Genomic DNA, 24,945 nt, shown 5'->3' with positions numbered 1-24,945 from the left:
CCTCCCAATGTTCTATTCCCCAGTCATCAGCAATGTGCAGGTCACCAGGACCCTCATCGATGGTGGAGTAGGGCTCAACGTTCTGTCTATCGAAACATTCAACAATCTCCAAGTGTTGTATGATCAACTCCAGCCAACCAAGCCTTTCTCAGGAGTCACTGATGGTTCTACCACCCCGATAGGGCAGGTCCGCCTCCCTGTCACCTTCAGACAGTGCAAGAACTACCGTAATGAACTCATTGACTTCGACGTCGCCCACATTTGCCTACCGTACAACACCATCCTCGAGTATCCGGCCCTGGCCAAGTTCATGGCAGTGTCTCACCATGGCTACAATGTCCTCAAGATGCCAGGAAGCAGTGGAGTCATCACAGTCCCCTGTGAGGAAAAGGATGCAGTGTGTTCTCTTGAGCGTGCCTTCTAGGCCGCGGCAATCGAAGAACCCGATCATAGGAGAGGGAGCCTTCCCAAGGCAGTCTCTAAGAAGAAGAGGACCTCACCTGGCCCAAACCATTAGGAGGCAGGCACCTCCAGAGGTGTTGCGTCAGGATCCACGCCCGTTCAAGGGGCACCACCCTCTGTCGCATAGGGAGGCACGCCCGGCGCCCTCCTCGGGCAAGGCTCAGGGGCTCTCTCCTGGAGGGCCACCGACTTTGCCAAGGTCATGAGGGAGGCGCTCGGGCACCACTTGGAGGCGTACTTCAAAGCAAGTTTCCCTCAGGAAGTTATGAGGCAAGGAGGGCCAAACCCTCAGGAGTTCATCGCAAGAAACACTCAGGAGCTGCAGGAGTCAAGAGTCATGCGCGGCAGCCGGCGCTTACCCGCCGTAGCCCCCTGAAAGCACAAGTGCTCCCTAGGTGGCTTTGGTAATTAATGTCAACTTATCTCTTGTTGGACTAACACTTTTATCTAGTATGTTTCAGATAAGTTCAACAATGGAGTGGCATGGACTAAAGGATGTGGGAGCTCCTTCAAGATGCTAAGGACAAAGGATTGGCTCAAGCTTCAAGCTCAAGACTCTTCATTTTACATTTTAGTGATCCAAGATCACATTGAGTCTATAGGAAAAGCCAATACTATCAAGGAGGGATGAGGTGTTGCTTAATGAGCCTCTTGCTTCAAGTGCTTAGTGATATGCTCCAAATACTCTCAACTACTTTCCCACTTCCACACATATGTCCTAAACCTAAAGTCAAACTCGGCCCCACCGATTCTTTCTATCCGGCGCCACTGAGTTTGGATGTCTTAGCCACTACCACAAACCCTAGGCAAATCGGTCTCACCGATAGGGATCTCGATCTCACCGAGATGGGATTGTAATCTCTCTGTTTCCCTTCGTAACGTTTCGGTCTAACCGAAGTGAGCGATCGGTCCCACCGAGATTGCAATGTAAACTCTCTGTTTCCCTTTTGTAACATTTCGTTCTCACCGAAAAGAGCAAATCGGTCCCACCGAGTTTACCTGACCAACTCTCTGGAAAGCTTATTACCAAAATCGGTCTCACCGAGTTTGTGTAATCAGTCTTACTGATATTACGTTATGCCCTAACCCTAACCGAATCGGTCTCACCGAGTTGCATGTCAGTCCCACCGAAAATCCTAACGGTCCCTAAATTTGCTAAATCGGTCTGACCGAGTTTGTTGATTCGGTCCCACCGAGTTTGGCAAGTTGTGTGTAACGGTTAGATTTTGTGTGGAGGCTATATATACCCCTCCACCTCCTCTTCATTCATGGAGAGAGCCATCAGGCTAAACCTACACTTCCAACTTACCATTTCTGAGAGAGAACCACCTACTCATGTGTTGAGGCCAAGATATTCCATTCCTACCATATGAATCTTGATCTCTAGCCTTCCCAAGTTGCTTTCCACTCAAATCTTCTTTCCACCAGATCCAAATCCTATGAGAGAGAGTTGAGTGTTGGGGAGACTATCATTTGAAGCACTAGAGCAAGGAGTTCATCATCAATGCACCATTTGTTACTTCTTGGAGAGTGGTGTCTCCTAGATTGGCTAGGTGTCACTTGGGAGCCTCCGACAAGATTGTGGAGTTGAACCAAGGAGTTTGTAAGGGCAAGGAGATTGCCTACTTCGTGAAGATCTTCTGCTAGTGAGGCAAGTCCTTCATGGGCGACGGCCATGGTGGGATAGACAAGGTTGCTTCTTCGTGGACCCTTCGTGGGTGGAGCCCTCCGTGGACTCACGCAACCTTTGCCCTTCGTGGGTTGAAGTCTCCATCAACGTGGATGTATGATAGCACCACCTATCGGAACCACGCCAAAAACATCTGTGTCTCCAATTGCGTTTGAATCCTCCAAAACCCTTCCCTTTACATTCTTGCAAGTTGCATGCTTTACTTTCCGCTGCTCATATATTCTTGCATGCTTACTTGCTATATGTTTTGAATGTTAAACTTGTGCCTAAACTCCACTTAAACTTTAAAAAGGTTAAAAACTGCAACTTTGGTACTTAGTGTCTAATCACCCCCCTCTAGACACCTCTTCTCAAGGTCCTACAAGTGGTATCAGAGCATTGGTCTCCATTGCCTTGGTTTAATCACCATTGGAGGAAGATGGATGAGTCTACTTTGGGGAGTCTTAGACATAGAGTGCCTATTCTTGATGGAGAGTATTTTCATGAGTGGAAAAATGAGATGCTTGTAATTTTCAATCAATATCATTTGAACAAGTACATTGCTAGCCCTTGTGCACCTCATGTTGATCCTATGCATCCTACCCATGATGAGTCAATTGACATGATTAGGAATCTTAGAACTGCCGAACTTATCATTAGAGGATTGCCTAGAAACTTGATTGGATGTTTGCCTACTCTTAAGTGTGCCTACACTATATGGAAATTTCTTGAGGAACGATTTCCAAATTATTCCTTTAAAAATCTTGATGAAATTCTCCATAAGTCTATTGCTTTGAGTAAAATGAATACTAGTGATCCTATGTTTGGTGATCGTCTATTTGAGCTTACAAACCTTATGCGTGCCAAAGGAAATGTTGGTATTATTAGTGATATTATTTCCGAAGCTATAAAAATTCATAAGCAAGATCATTGTCAAACTCACTCTAACGAATCACCCTCTCTAGGATCTGATCCACCACATGACGATGTTGAACATGGATACTATGATGAGGATGATGATAGTGACTTCGATCTTGATGATGCAATGAGACACCTTGGTCTTATGGCAAATCTTCGAGGATATATGTCAGGAGGAAAGGAATGGTTTCTTGATAGTGGATGTACCGATCACATGACCGGAGATAAAGACATGTTTCGTGAGCTTGCTGAAAATGATGGTCCTCGAAAGTATGTCACTTTCAGTGACAACTCAAAGGGTAAGGTGGTTGGCCTCGGTAAGGTGGCCATATCACATGATAGCTCCATACAAAATATCATGCTCGTTGAATCTCTTGGATACAACTTACTTTCAGTATCTAGACTAGCTAATTTCAGTTTCAGTGTCCTATTTACTGAAGTAGATTGCCAAGTGTTTCGTCGAGACAATCATAAAATGGTCTTTACCGGTGTACGTAGAGGTGATCTATACATTGTTGATTTCACTAAAAAGGCTCAACCTAAAACTTGCTTCATTGCAAAATCCTCAAAAGGTTGGTTATGGCATAGACGACTAGGTCACATTGGCATGAGAAACCTTGACAAGCTTATTGAAGGCAATCATATCCTTGGAGTTAATGATGTCATATTTGATAAGGATAGACTTTGCAGTGCTTGTCAAGCAGGTAAATAGGTTGGAGGAAGGCATCCCGGGAAGAACATCATGACCACAAAGAGGCCACTCGAGCTACTTCACATGGATCTCTTTGGTCCCAACTCTTACAAGAGTCTCGGTGGAAATTCTTTTGGTCTAGTTATATTTGATGATTTTTCAAGATTTACGTGGGTGTTCTTTCTCGATGATAAATCGCAGGTTCAAAAGATCTTCAAAAACTTTGCTAGGAAGGCCCAATATCAATTTGAAGTGAAGATCAAGAAGGTTCGCAGCGACAACGGAACGGAGTTCAAGAATGCAAATGTGGACACCTTTCTTGACGACGAAGGGATTTCAAACGAGTTCTTGGCTACATGCACACCTCAACAAAATGAGTTGTTGAGAGGAAGAACCGAACGCTCATCGAAATGGCGAGAACGATGCTTGATGAGTACAAGACGCCGAAGCACTTTTGGGCAGAAGCGGTTGAGACAGCTTGTCATGCAACAAATCACTTGTATCTTCACAAGCTACTCGGCAAGATGGCATACGAGCTCCTCACCAGTAACAAACCCCAGGTTGGATACTTTCGAGTATTCGTCTCAAAGTGCTACATTCTTGATAAGCATCATCGTTCTAAATTTGCTCCTAAGTCTCATGAAGGTTTCCTACTAGGTTATGGCTCCAACTCTCACACTTGTCGTGTCTACAACAATTTCACCTGAAAGGTTGAAGATACGGTAGATGTGAAGTTTGATGAATCTAACGGCTCGCAAGTAGAGCAATTGCCAATTGATGTAGGAGACAAAGATCCTTCGGAAGCAATCCAAGACTTGTCTATTGGCAAGGTCCGTCCAACGGAGGTGAAGGAGAGTACCTCGTCCGTCCAAGTGGAAGCTTCTACTTCACGACAAGGTGAACCAAGAGTTGATACGGAAGCATCCACAAGTGGGACACACCAAGATGAAGAAAACGAGGAAGTGCATCAAGATGAATGTCAACAACCTCCTTCTCCACCACAACAAGAGAACGACAACGCCAACAATGAAGAAGGCCAAGAGGAAGAAAAAGATGAAGAAGATGTTCAACGAAGACCCAAGCAAAAGCTTTCACGAGTTCGAGCAAGAGTTGCTAAAGATCATCCCGTCAAGCAAATCTACAATGACATTCAAACCGGGAGAATAACTCGCTCTAAAACTCGTTTAGCTAACTTTTGTGAAAACTATTCTTTCATATCTAGCGTTGAACCTATGAAGGTTGAAGAAGCATTGGAAGATCCGGAATGGATAAATGCTATGCATGAAGAGCTACACAACTTTGAGAGGAACCAAGTTTGGACATTGGTTGAGAAGCCCGACAACAACCCACAACATCATCTGGTACCAAATGGGTGTTTCGCAACAAGCAAGATGAAGATGGACAAGTAGTTCGCAACAAAGCACGTCTCATCGCCCAAGGCTACACACAAGTCGAAGGTATGGACTATGGTGAGACTTACGCCCCCGTTGCTAGACTTGAGTCCATTCGCATCTTACTTGCCTATGCTAATCATCATGATATCACCTTGTGCCAAATGGACATTAAAAGTGCTTTTCTAAATGGTGAAATAGAGGAGGAAGTTTATGTTAAGCAACCTCCCGGATTTGTCAATCCTAAGGAACCCAATCATGTTGACAAACTTCACAAAGCTCTTTATGGTCTTAAACAAGCTCCTAGAGCATGGTATAAATGCTTGACCAAGTTCCTTATTGAAAAAGGCTTTGAAATTGGGAAAATTGATTCAACACTTTTTACTAAAACGGTTAATGGAGAACTCTTTGTGTGCCAAATTTATGTTGATGATATTATATTTGGTTCAACTAACCCTCATTTTAGTGAAAAGTTTGGGAAGCTAATGTCGGAGAAGTTAGAGATGTCTATGATGAGTGAACTCAAATTCTTTCTTGGGTTGCAAATCAAGCAAACTAAGGAACGTACTTTTGTTTCTCAAACGAAGTACACCAAGGACCTATTCAAGAAGTTCAATATGCAAGAATGCAAAGGTATGTCTACACCCATGCCTACTAGTGGACATCTTGACTTGACCAAAGATGGTGAACTGGTTGATCAAAAGGTTTATTGCTCTATGCTTGGTTCGTTGTTATATCTATGTGCTTCACGTCCCGATATCATGCTAAGTGTGTGCATGTGTGCACGATATCAAGCTGCTCCTAAAGAATGTCATCTTAAGGCCGTGAAAAGGATAGTGAGATACTTAATTCATACACCAAATTTTGGCATTTGGTATCCTAAGAGGGCCTCTTTCGATCTTGTTGGCTACTCCACTCGGACTATGCCGGAGACAAGGTTGATAGAAATTCCACTTCGGGTACTTGTCAATTTCTTGGTAGATCTCTTGTGTATTGGTCCTCCAAGAAACAAAACTCAGTATCCTTATCCACTGCCGAAGCGGAATACATTGCCACTGGTTCATATTGTGCTCAATTACTTTGGATGACCCAAACTCTTAAAGATTATGGGCTATATGTGAAACATATTCCATCGATGTGTGACAATGAAAGTGCTATCAAAATTGGTCATAATCCTGTGCAACATTCTCGAACTAAGCATATTGAAGTTCGTCATCATTTCATTCGAGATCATGTTGCTAAGGGTGACATTGATCTTAAGCATGTTCGCACCGAAAAGCAATTAGCAGATATATTCACTAAACCTCTTGATGAGAAAGTGTTTTGCAGGTTAAGAGGAGAATTGAACATCATTGATGCTTCAAAATTGGAGTAGAAACTCCATTGGATACATGCAAGACATGAGCTTATGACTAATCCTTGATATTTCTCTTATGATGAAAATCTTATGTCTTGGATATATTTGTATCTTGCATGTTATCTAACCCATGTAGGTACTTGGTTGAATCTAATTCCATGAGGTTGTAACCTACTCATATCTTGAGCAATCTCTACATCACCAAGTCTCTACACTATGGTGGTTGAAGCCAAGGAAGCATGAAACCATTCAAACATATCCTTTGACAAATTCTATGTTGAGCTTCATGATTGTCATTTTTGGATATACAAGTGCTCTTCCTTGCAAGAACTAACCCATGTAGGTAGATGGACTCAAATTCCAAGTGATGCTCCCAACTCTTGATGAGCTACATCAACCTTGAGCAACCCACACAAGTTCAACTACATGGACATCACCACCATCCATGGTATGTTATTCCATCTTAGAGAAGCTTTACTCCAAGTCATGAGTTAAAGCAACTCGACAAGATGTGAATACATCAAGATGCTTAAACGAAAAATGGCAACCCCATTTTGAGCGAGTATGACCCATGATCAAGTGATCTCACTTGACTCCTAAGTCAATATACTCTAACATAGGTGACTTTGTCGCCGACCAGCTCTAGATGAAGTTCTCTTGTATTCTCTTCTGTGTTTTTGCATTTGTCTCATGCATATTTGTTTCCCCTTTCAAAAAAAACTTCATCTAGATTTCTTTCTGTTTGCTCTGCATTTTCTGCATCCAATTCCTTGTATATCATTCAGTAAATTCCTTGCAAATCTTTGTGATATCTTATTAGTCTAGTGAGCTGAGGTGACAAGTGTTTTCTCTGCGATGAACTCGGTTACACCGATTTGTTATTTTCGGTCCAACCGAAAACTTTCGGTACCACCGAAGCCTAAAACTCGGTGCCACCGATTTCACAACAGGAAAAACAGTTTGCCACTTACTCTTTGTTTCTTCTGATCCAGCTCCACTCAATGAATCTTGTCCTCTACAAGCATCACATTTTTATCAATTCTTTATGTTGTGACTCAAGGATCAAACCCATTCACGACAAATTCCAGAGGGAGAGAGATATCACATTTTTTATCAAGCCCTTCTTGGAAATTGATGTCAAAGGGAGAGAGAGATATCACATCAAAGCTTATCATTTAGAGAGATCACATCATAGAGGGAGAGTATCACCTCCTCAGAGGGAGAGAGAGATTTCCAGGGGGAGAGAATACTAGATGAAAGTATTTCTCAAGGATCCCAGATGCTTGGTGTTCAAGAGGAGAGATGCCACATGTCTTCTTGAGGGGAAAGACATGTTCATATGTGCTTATTTGCATTAGTTTGCACTAGCTCTGTTCATTTATATCTTTCAACTCTGATTTTCTGTTCCCTATCTTCTCCCAGTATCCCTTGCTAGATTCAGGGGGAGCAAGACATCTAAGGGAAAGAAATCACTTCATTTCATTGCATATCTTTACTCTTGGGGACATGTGTAATCTAATGTAGTACTTAGTACTCACTCTCTACAAGGTACTTAGTACTTAGTACCCAGTCTTGGTATTCTTGTGGTTTCTTTTGTTTGCTCTGGCTAGTAGGTGCATCTGTGTTATCTAACCTTATTTTCACAGGTTCATTCCATCCTATGCCAACTCAAGACTACAAGGTAAGTTTATGCATCACAATCATGTCTATGAGGAATTCTTGTTGATGTACATACTGTTTGCAAGAAGGACTCATGGGCATGAAGGTATTCTCTTTAATATTCTTTGCTCTGATGCATATGGCCAAGATACATGTAACACATTGCCTGCTCTATCATGGTTATGCTACCACATGCTTCTATATTCCATATTCACATGATTGCATACATGTAGGGGGAGCCTATGCCTGTTACATGTATTTCCAAAGCTTTACTTGCTATTCTTTATATCTTTATCGAAAGCTTTGATGCATGTTGTCATCAATTACCAAAAAGGGGGAGATTGAAAGCACAAGTGCTCCCTAGGTGGTTTTGGTAATTAATGTCAACATATCTCTTGTTGGACTAACACTTTTATCTAGTATGTTTCAGATAAGTTCAACAATGGAGTGGCATGGACTAAAGGATGTGGGAGCTCCTTCAAGATGCTAAGGACAAAGGATTGGCTCAAGTTTCAAGCTCAAGACTCTTCATTTTACATTTTAGTGATCCAAGATCACATTGAGTCTATAGGAAAAGCCAATACCCTCAAGTACTTAGTGATATGCTCCAAATACCCTCAAGTACTTTCCTACTTCCACACATATGTCCTAAACCTAAAGTCACGCTCGGCCCCACCGATTCTTTCTATCCGGCGCCACTGAGTTTGGATGTCTTAGCCACTGCCACAATTCCTAGGCAAATCGGTCTCACTGATAGGGATCTAGGTCTCACCGAGATGGGATTGTAATCTCTCTGTTTCCCTTCGTAATGTTTCGGTCTAACCGAAGTGAGCGATCGGTCCCACCGAGATTGCAATGTAAACTCTCTGTTTCCCTTTTGTAACATTTTGGTCTCACCGAAAAGAGCAAATCGGTCCTACCGAGTTTACCTGACCAACTCTCTGGAAAGCTTATTACCAAAATCGGTCTCACCGAGTTTGTGTAATTAGTCTTACCAATATTACGTTATGCCCTAACCATAACCGAATCGGTCTCACTGAGTTGCATGTCAGTCCCAACGAAAATCCTAACGGCCAATAAATTTGCTAAATCAGTCTGACCGAGTTTGTTGATTCGGTCCCACCGAGTTTGGCAAGTTGTGTGTAATGGTTAGATTTTGTGTGGAGGCTATATATATGTTGGGGAACGTTGCAGAAAATTAAAGTTTTTCCTACGGTTTCACCAAGATCCATCTATGAGTTCATGTAAGAAACAAGTCATGGGAGAGATATTGCATCTACATACCACTTGTAGATCGCGTGCGGAAGCGTCCAAGAGAACGGTGATGATGGAGTCGTACTCGCCGTGATCCAAATCACCGATGACCAAGTGCCGAACGGACAGCACCTCCACGTTTAACACACGTACGGAGCGGATGACGTCTCCTCCTTCTTGATCCAGCAAGGGGGAAGGAGAGGTTGATGATGATCCAGCAGCACAACGGCGTGGTGGTGGATGCAGCATGACTCCGGCAGGGCTTCGCCAAGCTGCTGCGGGAGGAGGACGAGGTGTAGCAGGGGGAGGGAGGCGCCAAGACACAGGGTGCGTCTGCCCTCCCCCTTGCCCTCCTTTATATAGGCCCCCAAGGGGGGCGCTGGCCCCGGGAGATGCAATCTCCCAAGGGGGGCGGCGGCCAAGGGGAGTGGAGTGCCCCCCAAGGCAAGTGGTGCCCCCCCCCCACCTAGGGTTTCCAACCCTAGGCGTAGGGGGGGCCCAAGGGGGGGTGCACCAGCCCACTAGGGGCTGGTTCCCCTCCCACTTCAGCCCACAGGGCCCTCTGGGATAGGTGGCCCCACCCGGTGGACCCCCGGGACCCTTCCGGTGGTCCCGGTACAATACCGGGTGACCCCGAAACTTTCCCGATGGCCGAAACAGCACTTCCTATATATAATTCTTTACCTCCGGACCATTCCCGAACTCCTCGTGATGTCCGGGATCTCATCCGGGACTCCGAACAACATTCGGTTTGCTGCATACTCATATTCATACAACCCTAGCATCACCGAACCTTAAGTGTGTAGACCCTACGGGTTCGGGAGATATGCAGACATGACTGAGACGGCTCTCCGGTCAATAACCAACAGCGGGATCTGGATACCCATGTTGGCTCCCACATACTCCTCGATGATCTCATCGGATGAACCACGATGTCGAGGATTCAAGCAACCCCGTATACTATTCCCTTTGTCAGACGGTATGTTACTTGCCCAAGATTCGATCGTCAGTATCCCAATACCTCGTTCAATCTCGTTACCAGCAAGTCACTTTACTCGTGCCGTAATGCATGATCCCGTGACCAGACACTTGGTCACTTTGAGCTCATTATGATGATGCACTACCGAGTGGGCCCAGTGATACCTCTCCGTTATACGGAGTGACAAATCATAGTCTCGATCCGTGTCAACCCAACAGACACTTTCGGAGATACCTGTAGTGCACCTTTATAGTCACCCAGTTACGTTGTGACGTTTGGTACACCCAAAGCACTCCTACGGTATCCGGGAGTTACACGATCTCATGGTCTAAGGAAGAGATACTTGACATAGGAAAAGCTCCAGCAAAACGAACTACATGATCTTGTGCTATGCTTAGGATTGGGTCTTGTCCATCACATCATTCTCCTAATGATGTGATCCCGTTGTCAACGACATCTAATGTCCATAGTCAGGAAACCATGACTATCTGTTGACCAACTAGCTAGTTAACTAGAGGCTTACTAGGGACGTATTGTGGTCTATGTATTCACACGTGTATTATGATTTCCGGATAATACAATTATAGCATGAATAAAAGACAATTATCATGAACAAGGAAATATAATAATAATCCTTTTATTATTGCCTCTAGGGCATATTTCCAACAGTCTCCCACTTGCACTAGAGTCAATAATCTAGTTACATTGTGATGAATCGAACACCCATAGAGTTCTGGTGTTGATCATGTTTTTCTTGGAGAAAAGGTTTAGTCAACGGATCTGCGACATTCAGATCCGTATGTACTTTTCAAATATCTATGTCTCCATCTTGAACATTTTCATGGATGGAGTTGAAACGACGCTTGATGTGCCTAGTCTTCTTGTGAAACCTGGGCTCCTTGGTAAGGGAAATAGCTCCAGTGTTGTCACAGAAGAGTTTGATCGGCCCCAACGCATTGGGTATGACTCCTAGGTCGGTGATGAACTCCTTCACCCAAATCGCTTCATGCGTTGCCTCCGAGGCTGCCATGTACTCCGCTTCACATGTAGATCCCGCCATGACGCTCTGCTTGCAGCTGCACCAGCTTACTGCCCCACCATTCAACATAGACACGTATCCGGTTTGTGACTTAGAGTCATCCAGATCTGTGTCGAAGCTAGCGTCGACGTAACCCTTTACGACGAGCTCTTCGTCACCTTCATAAACGAGAAACATGTCCTTTGTCCTTTTCAGGTACTTCAGGATATTCTTGGCCGCTGTCTAGTGTTCCTTGCCGAGATTACTTTGGTACCTTCCTACCAAACTTACGGCAAGGTTTACATTAGGTCTGGTACACAGCATGGCATACATAATAGATCCTATGGCTGAGGCATAGGGGATGACACTCATCTCTTCTTTATCTTTTGTCGTGGTCGGGCATTGAGCCGAGCTAAATCTCACACCTTGCAATACAGGCAAGAACCCTTTCTTGGACTGATCCATTTTGAACTTCTTCAAAATCTTATCAAGGTATGTGCTTTGTGAAAGACCTATGAGGCGTCTCGATCTATCCCTATAGATTTCGATGCCTAATATGTAAGCAGCTTCTCCAAGGTCCTTCATTGAAAAACACTTATTCAAGTAGGCCTTAATGCTGTCCAAGAATTCTATATCATTTCCCATCAAAAGTATGTCATCTACATATAATATGAGAAATGCTACAGAGCTCCCACTCACTTTCTTGTAAACGCAGGCTTCTCCATAAGTCTGCATATACCCAAACGCTTTGATCATCTCATCAAAGCGAATGTTCCAACTCTGAGATGCTTGCACCAGCCCATAAATGGATCGCTGGAGCTTGCATACTTTGTTAGCATTCTTAGGATCGACAAAACCTTCCGGCTGCATCATATACAGCTCTTCCTTAAGATAACCGTTAAGGAATGCCGTTTTGATGTCCATCTGCCATATCTCATAATCATAGTATGCGGCAATTGCTAACATGATTCGGACGGACTTAAGCTTCGCTACAGGAGAGAAAGTCTCATCGTAGTCAATCCCTTGAACTTGTCGATAACCCTTAGCGACAAGTCGAGCTTTATAGATGGTGACATTACCATCTGTGTCCGTCTTCTTCTTAAAGATCCATTTGTTTTCTATCGCTCGCCGATCATCGGGTAAGTCAGTCAAAGTCCATACTTTGTTTTCATACATGGATTCTATCTCAGATTGCATGGCTTCTAGCCATTGGTTGGAATATGGGCCCGCCACCGCTTCTTCATAGTTCGAAGGTCCACCATTGTCTAACAACATGATTTCCAGGACGGGGTTGCCATACCACTCTGGTGTGGAACGTGTCCTTGTGGACCTACGAAGTTCGGTAGCAACTTGATCCGAAGTACCTTGATCATCATCATTAATTTCCTCTCCAGTCGGTGTAGGCACCACAGGAACATTTTCCTGAGCTGCACTACTTTCCGGTTCAAGAGGTAGTACTTCATCGAGTTCTACTTTCCTCCCACTTACTCCTTTCGAGAGAAACTCTTTTTCCAGAAAGGATCCGTTCTTGGCAATAAAGATCTTGCCTTCGGATCTAAGGTAGAAGGTATACCCAATGGTTTCCTTAGGGCATCCTATGAAGACGCATTTTTCCGACTTGGGTTCGAGCTTTTCAGGTTGAAGTTTCTTGACATAAGCATCGCATCCCCAAACTTTTAGAAACGATAGCTTAGGTTTCTTCCCAAACCATAATTCATACGGTGTCGTCTCAACGGATTTAGACGGTGACCTATTTAAAGTGAATGTAGCTTTCTCTAGAGCGTATCCCCAAAATGATAGCGGTAAATCGGTAAGAGACATCATAGATCGCACCATATCCAATAGAGTGCGATTACGACGTTCGGACACATTACACTGAGGTGTTCCAGGCAGCGTGAGTTGTGAAACGATTCCACATTTTCTTAAGTGTGTACCAAATTCGTGACTTAAATATTCTCCTCCACGATCCGATCGTAAGAATTTTATCTTTCGGTCACGTTGATTCTCTACTTCATTATGAAATTCCTTGAACTTTTCAAAGGTCTCAGACTTGTGTTTCATCAAGTAGACATACCCATATCTACTTAAGTCATTAGTGAGAGTGAGAACATAACGATATCCTCCGCGAGCCTCAACGCTCATTGGACCACACACATCAGTATGTATGATTTCCATGCTCGCTCCATTGTTCCGGAGAACGGAGTCTTGGTCATTTTGCCCATGAGGCATGCTTCGCATGTGTCAAATGATTCATAATCGAGAGACTCTAAAAGTCCATCAGCATGGAGTTTCTTCATGCCCTTGACACCAATGTGACCAAGGTGGCAGTGCCACAAGTATGTGGGACTATCGTTATCAACTTTACATCTTTTGGTACTCACACTATGAATATGTGTAACATTGCGTTCGAGATTCATTAAGAATAAACCATTGACCATCGAGGCATGACCATAAAACATATCTCTCATATAAATAGAACAACCATTATTCTCAGATTTAAATGAGTAGCCACCTCGCATCAAACGATATCCAGATACAATGTTCATGCTCAAACTTGGCACTAAATAACAATTATTGAGGTTTAAAACTAATCCCATAGGTAAATGTAGAGGCAGTGTGCCGACGGCGATCACATCGACCTTGGAACCATTCCCGACGCGCATCGTCACCTCGTCCTTTGCCAGTCTCCGCTTATTCCGCAGCTCCTGCTGTGAGTTACAAATATGAGCAACGGCACCGGTATCAAATACCCAGGAGTTACTACGAGTACTGGTAAGGTACACATCAATTACATGTATATCAAATATACCTTTAGTGTTGCCGGCCTTCTTGTCCGCTAAGTATTTGGGGCAGTTCCGCTTCCAGTGACCCTTCCCTTTGCAATAAAAGCACTCAGTCTCAGGCTTGGGTCCATTCTTTGACTTCTTCCCGGCAACTGGCTTACCGAGCGCGGCAACATCTTTGCCGTCCTTCTTGAAGTTCTTCTTACCCTTGCCCTTCTTGAACTTAGTGGTCTTATTGACCATCAACACTTGATGTTCTTTCTTGATTTCAACCTCTGCTGACTTCAGCATTGAAAATACTTCAGGAATGGTCTTCACCATCCCATGCATATTGTAGTTCAGCACAAAGCTCTTGTAGCTTGGTGGGAGCGACTGAAGGATTCTGTCAATGACCGCCTTGTCCGGGAGGTTGATCTCTAGCTGGGACAGGTGGTTGTGCAACCCAGACATTTTGAGTATGTGCTCACTGACAGAACTGTTTTCCTCCATCTTACAACTATAAAACTTGTCGGAGACTTCATATCTCTCGACCCGGGCATGAGCTTGGAAAACCATTTTCAGCTCCTCGAACATCTCATATGCTCTGTGTCGCTCAAAACGCTTTTGGAGCCCCGGTTCTAAGCTGTAAAGCATGCCGCACTGAATGAGGGAGTAATCATCAGCACGTGATTGCCAAGTGTTCATAATGGCATCTAGGACATAATCTTTCTTGGCTGCTATGAGGATGATCCTCAGGTTCTGGACCCAGTCCGAATAGTTGCTGCCATCATCTTTCAGCTTGGTTTTCTCTAGGAACGCGTTGAAGTTCATGTTGACATGAGCGTTGGCCATTTGATCTACAAGACATATTTTGCAAAGACTTTAGACTAAGTTCATGATAATTAAGTTGATCTAATCAAATTATTTAATGAACTCCCACTCAGATTGACATCCCTCTAGTCATCTAAGTGTTACACGATCCGAGTCGACTAGGCCGTGTCCGATCATCACGTGAGACGGACTAGTCATCATCGGTGAACATCTCCATATGATCGTATCTTCCATACGACTCATGTTCGACCTTTCGGTCTCTTGTGTTCCGAGGCCCTGTCTGTACATGCTAGGCTCGTCAAGTTAACCCTAAGTGTTTATGCATGTGTAAAGCTGTCTTACACCCGTTGTATGTGAACGTAAGGATCTATCACACCCGATCATCATGTGGTGCTTCGAAACGACGAACTTTAGCAACGGCGCACAATTAGGGGGAACACTTTCTTGAAATTATTATAAGGGATCATCTTATTTACTACCGTCGTTCTAAGTAAACAAGATGCATAAACATAATAAACATCACATGCAATTATATAAAGTAGTGACATGATATGGCCAATATCATATAGCTCCTTCGATCTCCATCTTCGGGGCTCCATGATCATCTTCGTCACCGGCATGACACCCTGATCTCCATCATCATGATCTCCATCATCGTGTCTTCATGAAGTTGTCACGCCAATGACTACTTCTACTTCTATGGCTAACGCGTTTAGCAATAAAGTAAAGTAATTTACATGGCGTTCTTCAATGACACGTAGGTCATACAAAAAATAAAAACAACTCCTATGGCTCCTGCCGGTTGTCATACTCATCGACATGCAAGTCGTGATTCCTATTACAAGAACATGATCTCATACATCACAATATATCATTCATCATTCATCACAACTTCTGGCCATATCACATCACATGACAATTGCTGCAAAAATAAGTTAGACGTCCTCTAATTGTTGTTGCATCTTTTACGTGCCTGCAATTGGGTTCTAGCAAGAACGTTTTCTTACCTACGAATAACCACAACGTGATTTTGTCAACTTCTATTTACCCTTCATAAGGACCCTTTTCGTCGAATCCGCTCCAACTAAAGTAGGAGAGACAGACACCCGCTAGCCACCTTATGCAACTAGTGCATGTCAGTCGGTGGAACCCGTCTCACATAAGCGTACGTGTAAGGTCGGTCCGGGCCGCTTCATCCCACAATACCACTGAAGCAAGAAAAGACTAGTAGCAGCAAGAAAGTTGACAAGATCTACGCCCACAACAAAATTGTGTTCTACTCGTGCAATAGAGAACTACGCACAGACCTAGCTCATGATGCCACTGTTGGGGAACGTTGCAGAAAATTAAAATTTTTCCTACGGTTTCACCAAGATCCATCTATGAGTTCATCTAAGCAACGAGTCATGGGAGAGAGATTGCATCTACATACCACTTGTAGATCGCGTGCGGAAGCGTCCAAGAGAACGGTGATGATGGAGTCGTACTCGTCGTGATCCAAATCACCTATGACCAAGTGCCGAACGGACAGCACCTCCGCGTTCAACACAAGTACGGAGCAGATGACATCTCCTCCTTCTTGATATAGCAAGGGGGAAGGATAGGTTGATGATGATCCAGCAGCACAACGGCGTGGTGGTGGATGCAACAGGACTCCGGCAGGGTTTCGCCAAGCTGATACGGGAGGAGGACGAGGTGTAGCAGGGGGAGGGAGGCGCCAAGACACAGGGTGCGGCTGCCCTCCCCCTTGCCCTCCTTTATATAGGCCCCCAAGGGGGGCGCCGGCCCTGGGAGATGCAATCTCCCAAGGGGAGGAGCGGCCAGGGGGGGTGGAGTGCCCCCCAAGGCAAGTGGTGCGCCCTCCCCCCCACCTAGGGTTTCCAACCCTAGGCGCAGGGGGGGCCAAGGGGGGGGCGCACCAGCCCACTAGGGGCTGGTTCCCCTCCCACTTCAGCCCACGGGGCCCTCCGGGATAGGTGGCCCCACCCGGTGGACCCCCGGGACCCTTCCGGTGGTCCCGGTACAATACCGGGTGACCTCGAAACTTTCCCGATGGCCGAAACAGCACTTCCTATATATAATTCTTTACCTCTAGACCATTCCGGAACTCCTCGTGATGTCCAGGATCTCATCCGGGACTCCGAACAACATTCGGTTTGCTGCATACTCATATTCATACAACCCTAGCGTCACCGAACCTTAAGTGTGTAGACCCTACGGGTTCGGGAGATATGCAGACATGACCGAGACGGCTCTCCGGTCAATAACCAACAACGGGATCTGGATACCCATGTTGGCTCCCACATACTCCTCGATGATCTCATCGGATGAACCACGATGTCGAGGATTCAAGCAACCCCGTATACTATTCCCTTTGTCAGACGGTATGTTACTTGCCCGAGATTCGATCGTCGGTATCCCAATACCTCGTTCAATCTCGTTACCGTCAAGTCACTCTACTCGTGCCGTAATGCATGATCCCGTGAGTAGACACTTGGTCACTTTGAGCTCATTATGATGATGCACTACCGAGTGGGCCCAGTGATACCTCTCCGTTGTACGGAGTGACAAATCCCAGTCTCGATCCGTGTCAACCCAACAGACACTTTCGGAGATACCTGTAGTGCACCTTTATAGTCACCCAGTTACGTTGTGACGTTTGGTACACCCAAAGCACTCCTATGGTATCCGGGAGTTACACGATCTCATGGTCTAAGGAAGAGATACTTGACATAGGAAAAGCTCTAGCAAAACGAACTACACGATCTTGTGCTATGCTTAGGATTGGGCCTTGTCCATCACATCATTCTCCTAATGATGTGATCCCGTTGTCAACGACATCTAATGTCCATAGTCAGGAAACCATGACTATCTGTTGACCAACGAGCTAGTCAACTAGAGGCTTTACAGGGACGTATTGTGGTCTATGTATTCACACGTGTATTACAATTTCCGGATAATAGAATTATAGCATGAATAAAAGACAATTATCATGAACAAGGAAATATAATAATAATCCTTTTATTATTGCCTCTAGGGCATATTTCCAACAATATACCCCTCCACCTCCTCATCATTCGTGGAGAGAGCCATCAGACTAAACCTACACTTCCAACTTACCATATGAATCTTGATCTCTAGCCTTCCCAAGTTGCTTTCCACTCAAATCTTCTTTCCACCAGATCCAAATCCTATGAGAGAGAGTTGAGTGTTGGGGAGACTATCATTTGAAGCACAAGAGCAAGGAGTTCATCATCAACGCACCATTTGTTACTTCTTGGAGAGTGGTGTCTCCTAGATTGGCTAGGTGTCACTTGGGAGCCTCCGACAAGATTGTGGAGTTGAACCAAGGAGTTTGTAAGTGCAAGGAGATCGCCTACTTCGTGAAGATCTACCGCTAGTGAGGCAAGTCCTTCGTGGGCGACGACCATGGTGGGATAGACAAGGTTGCTTCTTCGTGGACCCTTCGTGGGTGGAGCCCTCCGTGGACTCGCGCAACCGTTACCCTTCGTGGGTTGAAGTCTCCATCAACGTGGATGTACGATAGCACCACCTATCGGAACCACGCCAAAAACATCCGTGTCTCCAATTGAGTTTGAATCCTCCAAAACCCTTCCCTTTACATTCTTGCAAGTTGCATGCTTTACTTTCCGCTGCTCATATACTCTTGCATGCTTACTTGCTATATGTTGTGAATGTTAAACTTGTGCCTAAACTCCACTTAAACTTTAAAAAGGTTAAAAACTGCAACTTTGGTACTTAGTGTCTAATCACCCCCCCCTCTAGACACCTCTTCTCAAGGTCCTACACCCCCATCCAGGTGAGGATGGTGGGCTGCGCGTCTGCATCGACGTGCCAGGGCTCAACCGAGCCGCGTATTAGGAGCGCCTTTGGCCCTCGCGCATGGGATGTTGCGAGGGTCCACCTCATAGCTACGTTTGCATGCCTCTCGGCCTGCCGAACGCGGCCGCTGCTCATCAGCGCCTGCTGAGGAGCATTCTGGAGGCTCGGGAGGTCAGGCATTGTGCGGTCCTGGCAGAGATGGAGATGGTCCTCGAGGATCCTCCTGCGCCCCCGGAGCCACCCGAGGCTCCTGGTCCCGGGAGCTCGTGAGGATCGGCTTCCTCACAGTGCGTCCTCCGCTACTTCAGCATTCCTTCACCCCGCATCGTCAGCTACTCTGACCCTCGCTCTGCAAAAGTATCAGGTGACTTCTTTCTAGTTTTTGCTTCAGCTGGGAGCGCCCATAGGGCTGCATCATTCCCAGGTCGCGTGGGTCCATCCCTGTGGCATGTATCCGTTTTGCTTATGTTCTTTGCTTACCTTGTTGGGGGTGCCCCTCAGGCTGCATCATCTCCGAGCCGCTCGGGCCTAACCCAGTGGCGTTTGCTTTTCCCGCATCTATCTAAATAGATTTGCTCCTTCATGATTGGCCTGCTTGAGATAATCGCCTACTCGATTGACACCTACCTTTGGAGCCGCTTGCTCGGGCACGGCGCTTGTGCATGGGCCTGTCCCTGCAACACCGACAAATCTGAGTGGTCAAGCTTTGGCCGCGGCAGGCCCGCATAGCGCCACCTCACTAGGCCCTCAGTGCCCCAATCATCCCCTCGGAGCAACCAATGGTTGGCTGGCAACCGTAACGACAGACCTTGTTTTCCCTCATGATTGGTGTGCAGGACCAGCTTCAGGAGTAAAGCTGGAGGCGTCGCGAGCTCTCTCTCTCTCCAGCACGACCCGCTCGCACGTTAAAAGGGGGGCGCCTGAGCATCGCGACTCATGGGCTCTTACTGGCTCTCCAGCCCGCACCCCTGGCCTTGACCCACGGCATCGCGACCTGTCATACCAGCGGCGGCTGAGCTCGCTCGAGGGCCGGGACCTGAGGACGTATAGCATGAAGGAAAGTGCAGGGAAGAGGGAAGAAGCTCGTGAGGGCCTAACCCAGCAACGCCCCAGCTGCCGCCACGCAGGCGTGACACCTCACCAAAGAACTACTCCAAACCTAGGAGATAAGTCATGCAAAAGCTAAATCGACGCAATGCTAAACCCTCGCCTATTGCAGCTCTGTCACGGCAACATTGCATGCCTTTCTCGCCCAGCGGAGGCTGCTTGAGCGCTAAAGGGTACCTCCTGAGCATCGCGACTCAGGGGATCTTACTAGACCTTGGGCCGCTCACCTCCTGGACTTGACCACGGCATCGCGACCTGGCATACCAGCGATGGCTGAAGCCTGCCTGGGGACCGGGACCTGTCGGTGTAGAGCACCAAGCCCTCGTGAGGAAAGAAAGTGGGAGCTGAGCCGGGGCAGAACACGCCTCTCACATCGATTCATGATAAAGATGTACAACTCACAAAAGACATAATAGGTGCCTTACATACCCCCGTGGGGTGTCATTTTGATTCCTCGCAGGAAACAAAAGGTGCTAAGGAGTGATAACTACGCGCGCCTCCGCAGGAGACGCCATCATCAACAGTGGGTCATCTGGCGCCGGCGCCAACCTCATCCAGATCAGCAGCGCCGACATCCTGACGCAGTTGCCCTGCTCCGGGCGCGACGCGAGCTCGAGGGCACATAGCTGTCGTCGCTTGTCTTCGGAGTTGTGTGAAGCTCGGCAGAGTCGCTGGACCCTCTGGCTCCTCCACTGCTTCCTGAGGAGCTGCTGGGGAGGCGGTTGGCCGGCCTGGCCCTCGCCGCGTCGGTTCCCCTGCCGCCTTTCTTGGGGCAGTATTCCAGCCGGCGCCCTTCCGCGTCGAAGACCTTGAAGAGCATCAAGGAGGCGTCGTCGTATTCAAGATGAATTACGAGGGCACCACTTGTCCGGCAGAACCGGGCGATATCGCCCCAACCCCGGGTCATGAAGACCTTGCCTGGAGCGACAACCGCAACCTCCGCCCCGGTCGCAAGGGTGCTGCAGTCAGCGTGCTGTAGCCAGAGCTCCAGAGACCCACTCAGCGGCATCTCAAAGGTGAAATAGGGAGGAAGGCGAATCCAAGATCGAGGAGGCATGGCGGCGTGAAGCACGAGCTCACGAGAAGAGCCCTCGGCATGGACTCCAGGCATGACGACGCATACTGCCGTGACTCACCAGCGTCGCCTGCGGCGTCGGCGATGTCGCTCGGCAGCTTCTTCTCCGGGGCCCTCGACTCGGGGATACAAGGGCAGCGGAAACCCAGGCGGCGGTCACTCATACCAGGGCCGCGACAACCACAGCCAAGCAACCACGTCGCGGTGGCCGAGGATAGGCCGCTTCTTCGGCGGAAGCGGGTCAGGACCCTCTTGGGGGCCTTTCCCTTCTCTTCTGTAGAAAACCGGCGGATCGGCGCCATTGGCGTAAGGTGGAGCAAGGGTGAGGGAGAATAAGAAAGGGAGTAGCAGGAAGGAACGGACAATGGGGGCTGTCGCCCGTCCGTACTCATAGTCCGGAGGAGGCCAACCATCGGCCACCACGATCTCAGGTAATCATGACCCATTTTTGCATGCAGGGACTTGTCAAGTCGTCCAGTTGCCGAGGCAGCATGGGGAAGCGGAGACGCCCACGCCCAATCAGCCGCCACACGGCACCCAAGGCCGCAGGCTGATGGGGCCCGTGGCGCTCCGTACTTGCCCCTTTGCTTCTCCGCTAAGCCAAGTCCAAGCGCGCCTTGGGCCCGGGGGCTACTGTCGGTGTTCTGGGAACGGGGGTCCCCAGACTTGCCTGCCTGCAGCCTGAGGCGTGGCTCAAGTGGCGGCCTAGTATGACCCGTCTTCATCAGTACAAGACTCAAGACCCTCGCGAGGGGCCGAGCCTCGCGGGGCGGATGACATAAGGCTTCCTTAGGGACGGCCTCGCCAGGTAGGCTCACGAGGAGGCGGAGAGATCAAGGCAGGGTACCTCGCGAGGTACCCGTGACGCAAGCCATGACGATCGAGACCAGGCGGGCGTCAGGCAGGCGCCGGCCTGTGCAGTGTCCTTGTTTCCTCTTTGGTGCAAAGTGGGCAAGCACAGGCGTGGAGTACTGAGGCATCAGGCAAAGATTGCCATTTTGGTGCAACAAGACCAAGACTAGCGGAGCGGTAGGATGGAGGTCACCATGGAGCCCAAGGCGGTGTCATCACCAGTGCTTTTGGAAGCCGAAGACCAACTTTAGTCAGGATAACTTGTACTAGATGTTCCCGTTTGAAATGGCCATTGTTGGCGCCCTTCCCGCTCAATATTTGGGAAGAGGCCTAGGGCCTCTATAAATAGAGCTAGCCACCACAGAGTAGAGGGGAGATTTTGGGTAGACTAGAGAGAGAGAGGCGACTGAACTCACCCAAGCAGTTCATTGCACCAGCTCAAGAACACCTCTTGCGAGGCCGTTCTCCCCCTGTATTGTTCATCATCAGCCCCTGAGGCAATCCACCACACCACACACTGCAGTAGGGTGTTACACCACGTCGGTGGCCTGAACCAGTATAAATCTCGTGTCCCTTGTGTTGTTCATCGTTTCCAGCTTAGATCTCACGAGAGGATCGGACGTGGATAGATAGGGGAGAGATCTTCGTGCGCACCCCAGAGTTTGAACCTCAAGGGTCTGCCGGAATCCAACATCCGACATAACCTATTAACCTAGTGCCTAGTGCCAGTTGCTATTTTTCCTTGTTTTTGGCTTTTTAGAAAGGAATATAAAACAGAGTCCAAACAGAATAAAACTTCTGGATCATTTTTCTTGGACCAGAAGACACCTATGAGAGTTGGAGATGAAATCAGAAGACCCACGAGGCGATGACAAGCCGTAGGGTCGCGCCCAAGGGGGGCACCCCTGGGCTTGTGGGCCCCTCGGGAGTCCCCTGTACCGCCTCTAAGTTCTATAAATATCCAAATATTCCACAAACCCTAGAGGCATCCACGAAAATACTTTTCCACTGCCGCAGGTCTCTATTCCCATGATACCCCATCTTGGGGCCTTTTTCGGTACTCCACCCGAGGGGGATTCGACCACGGAGGGCCTCTATGTCAACCCTATTGCCCTACCGATGATGCATGAGTAGTTTACCATAGACGTATGGGTCCCTAGCTAGTAGCTCGATGGCTTCTTCTCTCTCTTGGATCTTCAATACAATGTTCTCCTCGATGTTCTTGGAGATCTATTCGGTGTAATCTTCTTTTGCAGTGTGCTTGTCGAGATCAGATGAATTTTGGATTTATGATCAGATTATCTATGAATATTATTTGAATCTTCTCTGAATTCTTATATGCATGATTTGATATCTTTGTATTTCTCTTAAAACTCTCGATTTGGTTTGGGCAACTAGATTGGTTTTTTTGCAATGGGAGAGGTGCTTAGTTTTGGGTTCAATCTTGCGGTGTCCTCACCCAGTGACATAGCAGGGGTAGCAAGGCACGTATTGTATTGTTGCCATCAAGGATAAAAAGATGGGGTTTACATCATGTCATCTTGCCTAAAGCGTTACTCTGTTCTTATGAACTTAATACTCTAGATGCATGCTGGATAGCAGTCGATGTGTGGAGTAATAGTAGTAGATGCAGGCAGGAGTCGGTCTACTTGTCATGGACATGATGCCGATATTCATTATCATTGCCTTAGATATTGTCATAACTTTGCGCTTTTCTATTAATTGCTCGATAGTAATTTGTTTACCCATCGTATATTTTCTTTCAAGAGAGAAGCCTCTAGTGAAACCAATGGCCCCCGGGTCTATTTTCCATCATATATTTTCAGTTCTATAAAACTAACAAAAAATACCTTGCTGAGTTTTATACACTTTTATTTTTTTTATATCTCTTTATTAGATCTCACTCTTGTTCGTGACGGTGAAGGGATTGACAACCCCTTTTTCGCGTTGTGTGCAAGTGTTTGTTAGTTTGTGCAGGTGCATGATACATCTCCAACGTATCTATAATTTATGAAGCATTCATGCTATTTTATTATCTGTTTTGAATGATTATGGGCTTTATTATACAATTTTATATTACTTTTGGGACTAACCTATTAACCGGAGGCTCAGCCCGTATTGCTGTTTTATTGCCTATTTCAGTGTTTCGAAGAAAAGGAATATCAAACGGAGTCCAAACCGAATGAAACCTTCGGGAGCATGATTCTTGGAACGAACATGATCCAGGAGACTTGGAGTACAAGCCAGGGAAGCTTCGAGGAGGCCAGGAGATAGGAGGGCGCACCCACCCCTCGGGGCGAGCCCCCTGTCTCGTGGGCCCCTCGAGGCTCCCCCAACCGACTTCTTTCGCCTATATATTCCCATATACCCTAAAAACATCGAAGGAGAAGATAGATCGGGAGTTCCGCCGCCGTAAGCCTATGTAGCCACCAAAAACCTCTAGGGGCCCATTCCGGCACCCTACCGGAGGGGGGATCCCTCACCGGTGGCCATCTTCATCATCCCGGCGCTCTCCATGACGAGGAGGGAGTAGTTCACCCTCGGGGCAGAGGGTATGTACCAGTAGCTATGTGTTTGATCTCTCTCTCTCTCTCTCTCTCTCGTGTTCTCTCTATGGTACGATCTTGATGTATCGCGAGCTTTGCTATTATAGTTGGATCTTATGATGTTTCTCCCCCCTCTACTCTCTTGTGATGAATTGAGTTTTCCCTTGGAAGTTATCTTATCGGATTGAGTCTTTAAGGATTTGTGAACACTTGATGTATGTCTTGCCGTGCTTGTCTGTGGTGACAATGGGATATCACGTGATCCACTTGATGTATGTTCTGGTGATCAACTTGCGGGTTCCGCCCATGAATCTATGCATAGGGGTTGGCACACGTTTTCGGCTTGACTCTCCGGTAGAAACTTTGGGGCACTCTTTGAAGTACTTTGTGTTCACTACTAGAAAAACCGCTACTAATGGCGCACCTAATTTGGCCATTAATGGCGCATCACCGGTGCGCCATTACTAGCACGCCATTAGTAATTTTTACTAATGGCGCACCAGTGGTGCGCCATTAGTATCTGGTATACTA

The sequence above is a fragment of the Triticum dicoccoides genome, chromosome 4B (genome assembly GCF_002162155.2).
Source record: "Triticum dicoccoides isolate Atlit2015 ecotype Zavitan chromosome 4B, WEW_v2.0, whole genome shotgun sequence".
Taxonomy (NCBI): Eukaryota; Viridiplantae; Streptophyta; class Magnoliopsida; order Poales; family Poaceae; genus Triticum; species Triticum dicoccoides.
This window is presented reverse-complemented; position numbering follows the sequence as displayed.